Source organism: Corvus moneduloides, chromosome 1, assembly GCF_009650955.1.
Source record: "Corvus moneduloides isolate bCorMon1 chromosome 1, bCorMon1.pri, whole genome shotgun sequence".
Classification (NCBI taxonomy): Eukaryota; Metazoa; Chordata; class Aves; order Passeriformes; family Corvidae; genus Corvus; species Corvus moneduloides.
Genome location: NC_045476.1, coordinates 40457709 through 40467938, shown reverse-complemented (window position 1 = coordinate 40467938; position 10230 = coordinate 40457709). Strand labels below are relative to the sequence as shown.

General features: G+C 47.5%; 1 long non-coding RNA gene across 1 annotated transcript; it reads right to left on the bottom strand.

Moving 5' to 3' along the window:
• Window positions 1-289: 289 nt before the first annotated feature.
• LOC116443302 lies at window positions 290-9047 on the bottom strand. Its single transcript, XR_004239810.1, has 3 exons — window positions 8662-9047; window positions 5722-5841; window positions 290-5633 (listed from the first exon to the last, which is right to left on the bottom strand). It is a non-coding gene; the product is annotated as an uncharacterized LOC116443302 (long non-coding RNA).
• Window positions 9048-10230: the final 1183 nt, after the last annotated feature.

The following is a 10230-nucleotide window of genomic DNA, read 5'->3' as shown; positions in this document are numbered from 1 at the left end:
AATGCACCCTGCAGTCCCCTGTGCACAGACCAAGCAGAGCAGCCAGTGCCCGTCCTGCCATTGCCAGTGGCGTGAGAGGGTGAGCACCCAGAGAGGACCACTGCTCTCTCTGCTGCCACTACATCAGGGAACCTCTTCCACAATGAGCCTGTTCAAGTGACCTTGCCAGCACTAGGTTAGGGAAATTTGGTCCTGTGCATTTCCAGTGGTAGCATTTTCTTTTGCAACCAGACAGCTCCGTCAGCTCCTTCTCCCTCCCACCCAGCCCTTTGGCAGGAGGTGACAGGAGGTGGCTGAGCCAATCTAACAGCTCAACACATCAGAAAGGGGCAAGTCCTGCTCCTTCCCTCCAGCTCCTGCTCTTTGCTGCTCATCTGTGGACACCCCAGGCAGCTGACAGCAGGGTCTGATGAGTGCTTGAGCAGAGGAGGTGGTGGGATGGGGACCTGGAGCACGAGGGGGTCGGGGTCCTTGGAGGTAAGTAAACCTTCCCTGTTCAGCAGTGAGCTGTTAGATTGACTCAGACAACAGACAATTTGAGGGTGTAAATTGACCCTGAAAGGAAAGCTTTGATGTTAAGAGGCTTTTTTCTTTCTTGTTGACTTCACTCCAGGCCAAATTCCAACTGAACTGTGGCCATAGCAGCTTTCTCAACCATTTCATGGAGTCCCATACCACAGTGATGAGACTGAGTGTTGCCACAGCCTCAGGCACTCACCTTCCTGCCCTTACACTGCCCGTGGGCCAGTCACAGCATCTCTGTTCTTCACTGAGTAAATGGTACTTTTTTTCACTCTTCTGGTAGGCATCTAAAAATAAGTCAGGTAAAAATGTTTATTTCTTGTAGCCCCTGTGAGAGTGACTGTTGCACTGGTAGCAGGCACAGAAAATGCTACCAGGGTGGTTTTGAAAATCTTCAGGGGTGGAGGTTCCCCAGCCTCCATGTTTCCCTGCTCTCGTGTCTGACACAGCCATCACAACAAAGGTTTTTCCTTTCATCCAGGTGGGATTTTCCTTGCTGCAATTTCTGACTGCTGCCTCTTGTCCACCCAGTCTTCTCAGGGTAAATTAACCCAGTTCTCTTAGCTGTTCTTTACACATCACATCCCAGTCTTCTAACCATCTTAGTGCTCCTCTGCTGCACTTCCTTCATTATATTCATATCTCTCTTGCACTGGGAAGCCCAAACAGGACACAGTAGCACAGGTCCAATCTTGCTGCTGCTGGAAACAAGGAAAGGACCACTTTCCTTCACCTGCTGGTTATGCACTTGCTGATCCAATCCAGTCTGGAGTTAGCCTTCATGCTGCTGTCTCACGTTCAGGCCATTGCTCACAGGGACCCGCAGGTCCTTTTCTGCAGAGGTGCTGCCCAGGTCCCCAGTAGATCCCCACTAGTGCAGGTACTTATTCTAGATGAGGTGCAGGACTTTGCATCTGTCCATGCTGAACTTCATGGGGTCCCTGTTGCCCCATTTCTCTATCTTGTCCAGGTCCTGAACTGCAGCCCTGGTCTCCAGGCTATTGACCTCCTCCTGCTTTGACATTGTCTCTCAGTTTGTTGAGGAGGTGCTATTCCCCAGCGTGCAGGTTGCGTGACACTGGTGTAAACCAATTATGGCCTCAGTATTGACCCCAAAACTCACTTATGGACTGCCTGATGGACTCTGAATCTGTGACCACTCCCTCCAGAAGCTAAGCATCCAGACAGTTTTTCACCTGCTTTCTAGCCCATCCATGCAGCCCATACCACCTCAGTTTGGCTACAGGGATGCTATGGTGAAAGCCTTGCTAAAGCCAAGGCAGGAGACATCCACTGCCCTCCTCACCCCTGCAGAGCAGGGCACATATTCCATCAGGAGGGCAGGCAGGCAGGCTGGTCAGGGGCACACTTCACCCTCGGACAACCCATGCTGGCTATTCGTAGTCACTCTCCTGTCCTTCATGAGGTAGACAAAGAGTCCCTCAGGACTTGCACTGAATTGAGTCTGACCATCTGGTCCTTCCCCAGATTCTCCTTTCTGCCTTTTTTTTTTTCCTGAAGGCAGCTCTCACGTTGAGCATCGATCGACAGATCAAACACAGACCTGGCTGAAGCTGATGGATGTACAAAGCAGCCTTCAAGTATGATAAAAGTGAAGGTCTCTGTGCAGTGAGAGCTGCTAGAGAAGCCACCATGCTCAGCACCTCAGTGAGCATTGTGCAGCCTGGAAAACACAGCCCAAATGCTCCTTGTAGGGGACAACACAGGACAGTCACAGTTTATAACTGCAATTACAATTGCAGAACTTTTGCAGTTTCACCAATAAATAACCCATGGTGTTACAGTCTATTTTCAAACAATTGAAAAAATCACTATATTTTGTTCCTCAGGTTGAAGAAATACAGTTAGTCCCCTGATGTGTTTACATTTCTGCTGGTACTTCTTAATCCTTTTAATTGCATGTATATTGCAGAGTTGAATGAGAGGCACAACTTTGGACATGAGGATCTGGTCCAGTTCAAGCCCTTCTGATGTGGCTATTTCAACAGTGAAAACAAAAGCAGCATCAGAGCAGGTGGGGAATACTGTGTTATTTCTGGAGGTATGAGGGAATTCTTTGTACTTCCTGGAGGCAAACAGTATTTCTCTTTGGTAGTGTGGGAACTGATTGCTTCTCACTATTTTTTTTTAAATCCCAGACATGGAAAACCTCTATTTTTTAAAACTGATTTTACATCTTTTCTTGATGTAGCTATATATAGGACCCTAAAAGCTTTCACCTAACTGGCTAATTATATTTTGTTTTCAAGAGAGAAATGCTTTAAACTTCCCATAATATTAAACAGCTTCCAAAGATGCTTTGAATATTGACCAAAGGCATGACATGGGGATGATTTGACTGTCAAAACAAAGCTCCCAGAACACCCCTAGGAAACTGGGCATCTCAGGATGCCTGACAGCAGGAGCTGAGGGTTAAGGCAGCATCTACACTGCCTTGATTGCTCTTGGGCACCCTGCTATGCTGGCCCTGGCAGGTAGCTGCTCTGAATCGAAAGCACAAATTTGTCTTTTAAGATGAAGTTTTGAACTTTTATTCTCTGATTGTGCAGATCCCAGAATGACGTGAGAAACTGCTAAACCTGTAGTTCCTCGCCAACAAAACAGAAAAGCTCTTACCTTTGTGCAAAGCCTGAAGTGCTGACTGTCGCAGACCTGAGGGTGTCTCCAAAAGCCCGTGGAGAGCTATCTGATCCTGGTGATCTGCAAAGCTATGAAGCCCTCTCTGCTTTTCAGGTTTCTGATGCAAGTGCCTTGCATAATACCACAGGCTTCCAGGTACAGGGAGCGTGGCCAGCCCACAAAGCCGAGTGCATATCTCAGCCACCTTGAGGCCAAAATAACCCGACCTCTAGATGATCTTCGGAAGATGATGAATAATGTATTGCCTCTCCCAGAAGGCTGATTTCTGCCCGTACAGTAACTGACAGTTTTCCTGACATCCACCAACTGTGTTGGCTTGTATATTTTCAAAAAGGGTTCTGGGGTTATTGAGGGGGAAAACCTGTAGAGCAAAGGAAAGATCACTTCAAAAAGAAGTCAAATACTATTGCAACCACCAAATGGGAGTGACTTTTGGGACACACAGTGACTGCAACGTTGGGATTCTCCTGAGCACAGTAAAATCTATCAAAGAAGAAACAGCAGGGCTGGAGAAAGACAGCAGGAACTGAGGGCTAGGAGAGAACTTCCAAGGAGTTAATTAGTGCTGTATTAGTGTTTGTGGGTAAGCAGACCTGTAAGTAAGGACATACATTTGTGAGGTCATTTAGAAATTCCTGAAGACGCTCTCTTTCTTGGCAAATGACAGCACCAAGCCACTGCTGACACACATCCTACCCACTATGAGAGATAGTTTACATGTCACTCATTATGGAAAAGGCATTACAGAATAAAGTCCAAGTCCTTTGGTTCAAAGAAATCCCCAGGACTGCTTCAGACTAGCTGCTTGCCATCTACAGCTGTTTCCTGCTGGGCTGGGACTGTTTCCAGGAGTCATTGGATCCCCAGGATCAGCTGGATCATGGCAAAATCATCTTCTGGTGAAGGAACTCCCTACAGTGGACAAGAACCCTCCCATGCAAGGAAAGGCTTGTTTCCCTCTGCTCTCCCTTATCCTGGAGCTGCCATTAAAAAGGTTTAGAAACAGCAGCCTCATGTCATGAGTCACAAAACTGAGTTTTAATTCCTGGAGGAAATTTTTTAAGTGATTTAATGCTTAGAAGTTTACACTTTCTGAGGGGTGGGCAAAGCTCCTAAGCCCTGCTTTGGTGCTTTTAAAAATGTGCCCTGCCAATCAGCTGCAGATGTGTTTGCTGGGTAAGAACGGTGCTACTGGAGATTCCCCTACTTTTTTCAGCTAGACCATTTCCTGGGAGCAAGCCCTGTAAAATGTCTGAGCTCTCACCCTCATGGATGGCAGGAATGGGCTGCACTTCCTTCTGGTGTAGTTTTTGGGCAGTGCTGCCCTTTGATGCTCTGTCCTGCTCCCCTTGCTATCCTTCTCCCAGTGCTCCACTGGGCTGGCTGCCTGTTTGCTCTAGCTGGATGCTCACTGTAAAGCTGGGGTTGTCTTAAATGCTTTTAATAGTGGGGTGGCCTGCTATTCTTAAATGAAAATATATACTTAGACACAGCTAATTTTCAGGAAACCACATTTTCTGCCAGCATAACTTCACTGGAGTCAATGCAACTTCTTTTCCAAGAACGCCTGTGTGCAGGGGATCACATCCATTATCAGGATTGGAACTGCTTGCAAATAAGAGCACAGACCTCTTTTGAAACATAATAAAAATGAGTGCTTCTGTAGAATTTATTATATATTCATTATGCTCAGGCTGACACCACTTGTGTTCCTTATGTGCTTTTCTCAGTTAAATTCTTAACCACTTGTAAAATTTCAAGCACCTGGAGAGCTTGGCTGGCTTCACTGATGCTGTTTCTGTTTAGCCTGATGCCAGGGTTATGCTGCAGTGTGTGCTACAGTCTAAACAGGTAGAACTACTGGTTTTGACTTAAGTGTGTTTTGTCTCTTATTTCTCTTGGGGTTTTATCTTCTGAAGTGGTTCTCTGAACTAAGTATAGCTCCAAGGTCTTCTCCATGCTTTTGGGAGATAACATCCACCTTGTTGGGACTTGCTGATTAAACTGTGTGGGAATGAAGGGCCATTTGACTCGCCAGCCTGTCTTAGGCCTGCTGTGATCCTTTAACAGCCTGGGAGACACAGCAGGAGCTGGAACTTCCAGGGTCTGTGCTGTTGTGCAGAGAAGCTGGATGCTTAACTGGAAGAAAGCAGGGATACATGAGATGGGAACTGAGTGTCTCAGCACCAAGGGCAGTGGGTAGGAAAGTAGCTCCAGAAATACAGCTCTGAGTATAGCCACCCATTACAGGAGAAGGCTGTGTGTGTGGCTCCTCCTGTTCCTCTGACCAGTGGGTCAGTGCTCACCCCTCCCTGAGGTCACGGTAGGCTCCCATTGCTCCCCTGCAGGCTGCACCTACCTGGCTGAGCTCAGGCAGGGGCAAAGCTCACTCCTGGGGAGGGCTGAGGTGGACACGAAACCTTGCTCAGTCTTTCTGCAGCCAGCATCTTCTATCACAAGGAAAGATGACAAATTGTTTGTTAAATTATTTAAGATATTACTGACTGGTTATGAATTATTAAAGCGTTTATTACTTACCATTTGGATGGCAACTCGGGGCAGAAAATCACAAGCCTTTCAAGAAACCTGAGGCCAGCCATAGCGTGCCAGACATGCCGGGGACTCGGGGGTGAGCCGAGGTGGTGGGTGCAGCAGCATCTGGTGTGAGAAAAGGCACGGCTGGAGCCTGGAGCGTGATGCAGCCTGCGCTGCTGCAGATGGCTTTGCCACTGGTGCTGCAGTCTCACAACCTCCTGCCACTCCTCCCAGTGCTATTTTTATTTAATATTTGCATGATGGCCTCGCTAGGACCTCTTTATACCACATGCCATATAACCGACAACAGAGACAATCCTTGTCCTGGTGGTTTTCTCCCCACTACTGCAATTTTCTTACAGATTCAACTACCTTTAGGTAGGAGGGGACACTACAGAGCAAGAGAATGCTAATTCTCATCAGCAAATGTATGTTTGTTTATGGTCTTGCTCTGTTGAAGATATTTGAAATTTTTTGTACTAGCCTATTTTCCCCCTCCTTTCCAGCCTCCCTCATGTTTGGGGTTTTTTTTTTTTGCTTTTTGTTTTAATCTTCCCATTCCTTGAAACTGTAACCACGTGCTGATCATTAGGACTTCTGTTCAATGCATACTTATCCTTTGTGGTCAACGTTCACGAGCTGGAGGTTAGTGATCAAAGAAAGAGTGTACCTTATCTTCCAGTGTTATTTTGAGGAAGACAAAGCAAGGAGATAAGCGTAGTTTGGACATGCAGCTCTGCCTAACAATGTTAGACTGCCTCCACATCAGTGTGGAGACAGTCAGGATTGGGCAGTGGTTAAAATATAACTACTTGGAGCAAAAATTCTGCTGATGGGTTCTGACCACACAACATGGCTGCTCAAAATTGAGAAGAGGTTCACAATTATCCTTTGAGCTGTGCTAGTTTGGTTTGCACGCATAGATATATCACAGCATCCAGAATCCACAGGGTAGCCAGCGATTGCTGGAAATCTCTGAAAGTGTTTGTGAAAACAGTCAGCTGAATATGTTTGTCCTTGAAATGCACTGTTTCTTATTTAGCATCCTGTGCTCATTTTTCCTCCCTTGCAAACATTTCAGTCATTCAGCCCAGGAACTGATTAAACCACCCAGTAAACACAGTACAGATGTCAAAGTGAAAAATTCACAAGCTATTCATAACAAGCCATCTGCTGAAAATAATTTGCCTAAACTATTTGGGGAAATTTTACAAAGTAATGAAAATGCTCAGAGATATTTGGGAAGATTCTGATTACCAAAAATCATGAAAGGGCCTAATGATATGTTTTGGATACAACTGAAACCTTTACAGCTCGCTGCAGGATTTGGGATAATAAATGCTCTTTGGCCTGCCATGCTAAGTACTGGCTGCTCAGTTTTGAAGCACGTAAACCTTTTTCATGTTCACGATTACCCTACAAGAATGCACAGTTTGGGCATAGTCCATGGTCTGATTTATATTCCCAGGGCAATAAATGGCCAAACTCCCACTCAGGCTGTATTCAGACTATATTGGAAACCCAGCCTTTAGAAACTCAAGCCATCCGAACAACACCAGGTCATGCCCAACCTTTGCAGACCTTGCTCAAGAAAAGACATACCTAACCTTCAACAATTTTTCATTCAGGTAAATCATTGTTTTTCCTTGGCTGTTCAAATTGTTTCTGTTGTACGTTATCCTGGTTTTAAGAGCTCGTGCTGAGTCCCAAAGATGGGCTCTTTCATGTGCCATGGCTCCAGGAGCATGTTTCTCCATTCTCTGCATCTTTTCATTGCCTGGGTTTACACACTGGTGCTTTGACAGACACCTGAGCTGGCTAAAGTGGTTTTTGTGTGTGAAATGCAGATTTGGGCCCCTGGGAGATGTATTTGCTGGTACATCAGACATCTCAGTTTTAAACCACAAGCAATTTCCTGAAGAAGGCTTGAAATGAAATAAGAAAGAAGGGGAAAAGATTAGTATCTCCAGGGGACATTTTCCAGCACATCACTTAAATCCTCCTCCCCAGCCTACAGGCTGAGTAAAGGTTAATCCTATAGCAACTAAAATCCCATACAATCCACACTCCCTCAATGTACACATTTCCAGGAGGAATTCCTCTGACTGAGCATAGTTGGCAGCCACACAGAAAGGTATCTCAGCTTAATGGCCACAAGTCAGTGGATATCTAGGTCCATCAATCTCCAATGGATATAAAAGCCACACAGGGACATTGCTGCTGTGCATGTGCGGGATGGGGGCTTCCTTTGTGAGGAAACCATGTGGACCAGGAAGAAAGACCTCTCTGAAAGCCCACACCCTCTTGGGTTGTCTGACCTTTCACTCTGGGATTAATGGGCCTGGGGTCAAACAGATAGGTAGGTACTTAATGAATTTTTCAGTAGATGTTACATCTGAAGTCTGTGTTTACTGAGTTGTTCCCATGTCCTGTTTCTTCTTTTCTTTGGAAACTGTCAGTATAAATATTCTAAACAGACTGAAAAGTCCATGAGTAAAGCTGGTTGCTGAACTTCCCCAGTGATGAACACAGGGAAATTTGTTTTATGTTTGTAGTCAGAACTTGTTTTCCATTTTCAAGTGACTTCTGGTATTGAAGTCCTAATTAGGTACTTTTAAATAGAGATGAGCTAATGCATTGTCCAGCTGCTCTTGCCACTATCCTGTACTTGCTGATAGTTGCCCATCTGCTCTTTGCCAGCTTAAAATAAACATCCACTAGTAAAATGAAAATATGTTCATTTAGAGTATTATCCTCATGCTACACAATCCAGTGTTTTCCATCTAAAAGTTCATTCTGTTCAATAAAAAACCACAAAAAATGCAGTAGCTTGTGTTAGCAGAGGGACAAACTGAACTCACTTTACGAAAATATGCCATTAAATGTAGCTGCCAAACGAAAAACTCCAAAACCTGCGTTAGCCTACTTCCCTTGATCTTTTACCTTCTAACACCCAGATCCACGAAGCTGTTAGCGTGTCGGATTCTCGTTGACTACAGCAGGAGTAAAGCTCCTGGGTGCTATCACAAAGGTTTGGTCTGAGGGTCTCCAGCCTTGCATTGTGCACAACCCTGGCGGAGCTTCGGCACGTGCCGTTGCCTGCGTTTCCGATGGGAAAACGATGGGAAAACGGGGACCCCCGCTGCAGGTCTTTGGGCAGAGCCCCTCGTCTGCCTCCCCGGCGGTGGGGCCGGGAGATCGCGACTCCCGCCACGGAGCAGGCGATTGCGGAGAGCTCGGGCTCGTTCCGGAGGCAGGAACCCGAGATGCGACCAGCGAGCACACGGCGCGGTCCCGGCGATGCTCCCGGCCAGCGCCGCTCCCGCCAGGCCGCGTCCCCGCACCGCTGCCGCCCCTGGGCGCTCCGTGCCGAGGGGAGCGGGGCCGGGGGGGCCCAAGGCGGCGGGGCTGCCGGCGGAGGGGCGGGGGGCCGGGGGTCCCGGCAGCGGCAGCAGCAGCGCCCGCCCGTGCTCGGCGGGTTCGGCGGGGCTCGAGCGGCACCCAGCGGTACCCGGCGGCACCGGGACGGGACAGCGCCGCGGGCTGTGCGGCACCGCGCACGGCGGAGGGACAGCGGCACCCGCTTCTTAGCAGCGCCTGTCGCGATTGCATAGCGGGTGGTGGGTGCAAACCGAAGATGGGACGGCTTGGACTGGCTGTAAAGAAGGAGTAAGGTTTCTTACAGTCGGGGTGGTGAGATACTGGCACAGGTGGCCCAGAGAGGCCATGGATGCCCCATCCCTGGAAACATTCATGGTTAGGGTTGGATGGGGTCTCTGAGAGTCCTGATCTAGTTGAAGATGTCCCTGATCATTACAGGGAGTTTGGAACTAGATGACCTTTAAAGGTCCCTTCCAACCCAAGCCATTCAATGAATCTGTGATTCTGTGATACTGTGAGTCTGTGTTTCTGTGAGTCTATTGTTCTGTGACTCCTAACCCTGGGAAGGCCTTGAAAACTGGTGTGGTTTTCTGCTTTTGTTTTTGTTTTAATAAAAATCACACACACATGGAGGAGTGGCAGAGGCCAGGGGAAGCCAGAGGGAAGGTCAGGGCTTGCTGCTGCTGTGCTGGGGACAGGAAGGGAAAGGGCTTTGGAGCCTTTCTCTCTCTGCTACAAATATCAGGGAGCATGGTTTCTCCACCCGCTAGCTTTGTCCCGAGGAAATCCTACCAAGATGGAGCCAGAAGTGCTTCAGGGCTGGTTTGCATGATGCAAACTTGACCTTTTTCTGCCAACAAGAGAAATGGAAGAGGAGATGAAAATCTGTCAGATTTAGCGGCAATCCGAGCCAGTGACATTTCAGTGGAGCTGCTGTGGGCTGGGAGTGCTGCACTTAAGAATAGATTTTTTGGCAAAAATAATTTAATCCACTGCCTTAGAGTAACAAACACCATCTTAATCATGTCTAGAATGGTCTGCATGCTTGTGTGAACCAGCCACAAAGCCCACAGCCCATCCCTTGCCTTCATCCTCTGGGTCTGATCCAGAAACTGTGCCAGTTCTGCCAAG